At 41.3% G+C, this 4,025-nt stretch overlaps 1 pseudogene; it reads left to right on the top strand.

Moving 5' to 3' along the window:
• The first annotated feature begins 2,195 nt into the window (after window positions 1-2,195).
• LOC117694630 (periodic tryptophan protein 1 homolog pseudogene) lies at window positions 2,196-3,754 on the top strand (annotated as a pseudogene).
• The last annotated feature ends 271 nt before the right edge of the window (window positions 3,755-4,025 follow it).

Below are 4,025 nucleotides of genomic sequence, written 5' to 3'. Positions count from 1 at the left end.
TAAGATGAAGCTTAATGTCTATTTGAAGGGACACAACGTGGGGGGAAAATACATCTCAATTCATAAACATGTGGAGAAAGGCTATGTATAGGGGTAGAGATGCCTTAAGAATACAAAGAAGGGATTCCCAAGGGAGACAGATATTGTGCTAAAACTTCACCACTATGTTTAAACATGTCTGCCCTACCTGTGTCCTGCAGGCCACATACATGGCAGGATAGGCATGAATACAGCAGCCCAAGGCATTCATAAATGACAACATCAGACTGATTTGTCAAAAGGTTGGCCACTTTTGGTAGATAGTAATGTTTATTTGCCCAGAACAATGTCTGTTACCGATGTGCCCAAATTGCCAACTATTAGAGTCATTCATTTGAGTAAAGGCTAGGTTTTATAGACATATGTTGAAATGGTAGAAATCACACAGCAGATAACATCCATCAAACACGTGAAGTGATTTCTAAATCACATCAGCTCGGTGTCACCTCCTGAGCATGGTGTCTTGAGGAAATGAAACATATATTTGGGAGGCTGCTGGGTAAAGTACTGCCAAGATTTAACAGTATGGCACAGGAAACCCAGGTCCCTGCACTCTGTGAGCAGTCTTTATTTGAAAGCAAGTTCTGAGAGCAGTCTAAAAGGCCTACAAAAGTCAGTCCAATTACCATAAAATTTTGTCAGGATCCAGTGTGAAGAAGACCTTACAAACAATATTTTTATGAGAGGACATGGAAAAGACTGACTCCTCCTGCTATATCTAGCACATTATTCCAGGTTACTGTGTTAACAGAATCAAAGAAACACTGATCACTTTCATAAAGGGAAAGCCACTAGTTCAAAACTTAATTCAAAACTACCTCAATGCAAGTTTGTGCTCAAAGAGTCCCACTGCTCACTTCCTGTTCCTCATTAAGATCTTTTATGCTGATATAAGATCCATATGTGCTAGATTCCTGGAATGGACAATGGATTTTCTTTTTTAATGTTTTATTACATTTTAAAAATATTTTTAATTTTTATTTTATGAGCATTGGTGTTTTAGCTGGGTGCATGCCTGTGTAAAGGTGTCAGATTCCCTGGAACTGGAGTTACAGACTGTCATGTGTAAGCTGCTGTGTGGGTGCTCGGAATTGAACCCAGGTCCCCTAAAAGAGCAGCTAGTGCACTTAATTATTGGGCCATATCTCCAGCCCTGACAATGAACTTTCCTAAACCTATTCTTTAATTTTAATGACTGAGGACAGATCCTACTATTGAGAACAAGATTTTCTTCCTACAAAATCAAAACATCATTGTTTATAGTACATATCTTTATGAACACTCAAACAATATAAATTTATAGAAAATACATATTACAAGTCCTTTATAATAATGCTTCTATATAGATAAAATACTGTGTATATCCTTTTATCCCAAACTATATTGTACTATACTGCAATATACTACACCATACTTTATCATACTGCAGCTTGCATATTCATTTCATTCACACTATTTTCCACCCTTTTTCTATGCAATGATATTCTCTGACAACTAAGAAGCACATTTCTAACCAATAAACACTTTAGTATTAAAAACAAAATAACTTTAGACAAAAAATAACTACCTAACGTCTCTGGACAGTGAACTAAAACATTTATAATAAGCTATTTCTCTGAGAATGTGTAACCACAAACTGCCTCTACATGGGTTTCAAGTTGAAATTCGTGTCATTTGTTCAACATTTAAAAGAAAATATGTAATGTAAAGTGACCCATATTGGTAGAATCATCCAGGATACTGGCAAAAGTAAATACCAACCTTTTCAAGAATTCTAACCAAAATCTCTGTCTCTCTCTGTGTCTTGCCCACTGTCTCTCAGTACGTGTGTGTGTGTGTGTGTGTGTGTGTGTGTGTGTGTGTGTGTGTGTCTTTGTGCCTGTGTATGGGAACGGCATCCATTACTTTTCTGTTGCTGTGATAAAGCACCATAAACAAAATAATTTATGCAAGGGAGATTTTATTTCGAGAGATAAATGTCAGTTGTGTCTGAAAAGTGGCAGACGAGGAAGCTGGATCAGCAAGCTTAGAGTACACATCTTGTACTACAGATAGAAAGCAGAAAAAAATTAGAAATGGTATGAGTCTTCAAACTCTTAAATCTAGCTCCCAGTGACATAAATCCTCCATCAAGACCACACCTGCTAAACTTGGCCAAAGAGACACCAGACAAGGTAGAGATAAGTAAAGAGGAAGTGAAACGTTTCATTGCTGAAGCAAAAGAAAAATTACAAGAAGAAGATGGAAGTGAGGAGGAGGAGGCAGGCAGTCCTTCAGAAGATGGCATGCAGAGTGCCGGGACCCAGGCACAGCATGGGGAGCACCCGGAGGATGGGGACCCACAAGATGACCGCACACTAGATGATGACGAGCTGGCAGAATATGACTCAGATAATTATGGCGAAGAGGACAACCCAGACGCTGAGGTGGTGAATCTCTGTTGGGTCTTACGGTCTATGGCAGTAATGATCAGGACCTATATGTCACCCTAAAGAACACAGAACAATATGAACATGAAGATTTCTTGATTAAGCTGACTGACAACCTCATCGTTTGTGGCCGTGCTGAGCAAGAGCAGTGCAATTTAGAGGTACACGTCTACAATCAAGAAGAGGAGTCTTTCTATGTCCACCATGACATACTCCTGTCTGCATACCCTCTGAGTGTGGAATGGCTGGATTTTGATCCTAGCCTAGATGCGTCTATTGGAAATTACATTGCTGTGGGAAACATGACCCCTGTCATTGAGGTGTGGGACCTGGATATCGTGAACTCTCTAGAACCAGTCTTCACACTGGGAAGCAAGCTTTCCTCAAAGAAGAAGAAGAAAGGGAAGAAGGGTTCCTCAGCAGGACATACTGATGCTGTCCTGGACCTTTCCTGGAATAAGACAGTCAGAAATGTGCTGGCATCACAGTGCCTCAGCAGATAGCACTGTGATTCTCTGGGATCTGTCAGTGGGGAAGTCAGCAGCCAGGCTCACTGCTCATACAGACAAGGTTCAGACTCTGCCGTTTCATCCACTTGAAGCACAGACTCTGATTTCTGGGTCCTATGACAAATCAGTGGCTCTGTATGACTGCAGAGATCCCAGCCAGAACCACCACCTATGGCGGTTCAGTGGGCAGATCGAGAAAGTGACCTGGAACCACTTCTCGCCGTGTCATTTCTTGGCCAGTACAGATGATGGCTTTGTATATAATCTGGATGCATGCTCAGATAAGCCAATTTTTACACTTAATGCACACAACGATGAAATCTCTGGTCTTGATATGAGCAGTCAGATCAAAGGCTGCCTTGTGACTGCTTCAGCGGACAAATTTCTGAAGATCTGGGACATCTTAGGAGACAGGCCAAGTCTCGTTCATTCTAGAGACATGAAAATGGGAGTTCTCTTTTGTTCTTCATGCTGTCCTGACTTGCCATTTGTTTATGCCTTTGGAGGACAGAAAGAAGGGCTTCGGGTTTGGGACATAAGCACTGTCTCTTCAGTAAACGAAGCGTTTGGCAGACGGGAGAGACTGGTTCTTGGCAGCACAAAAGGTTTATCTGTCAGGGGCCCCTGTGGGAGCAGGAGCCCACAGACACCAACGGAGTCCTGACAAAGACCACAGTTTCCTGGTGTCCTTACCTTAACTCGGTTTCAAAAAACTGGCCTAAAAATGTTCATGTGTACCTACAACCATAGATGGAAACTCAGCTCCTGTTGCTGTTCCTCTCCTCAGCTTTGATGGCAGTCTGCAACCTTTGGGCTGCCTTCAAGTGGATACTGTACAGAGTTCTTGCATTTCTTGAAAATAATTTTTTTAAATGAAAAAAATTTATACCAAGAAACAAATAGTACAGTCTTCTTTGGTAAGTTGATCTGAATGCCCCCCCCCCAGTGAATATTTGAAAACTTATTTTTAAGTATGTGTATGTGTGCATGTGAGAAATTTTCTCTCTCCCCTGCCCCCCCCGTGTGTGTGTGTGTGTGTGTGTGTGTG

The sequence above is a fragment of the Arvicanthis niloticus genome, chromosome X (genome assembly GCF_011762505.2).
Source record: "Arvicanthis niloticus isolate mArvNil1 chromosome X, mArvNil1.pat.X, whole genome shotgun sequence".
In the NCBI taxonomy this organism is placed as follows: domain Eukaryota; kingdom Metazoa; phylum Chordata; class Mammalia; order Rodentia; family Muridae; genus Arvicanthis; species Arvicanthis niloticus.
Note: the sequence above shows the minus strand (reverse complement) of the source record. Positions and strands in the feature narration are given on the sequence as shown.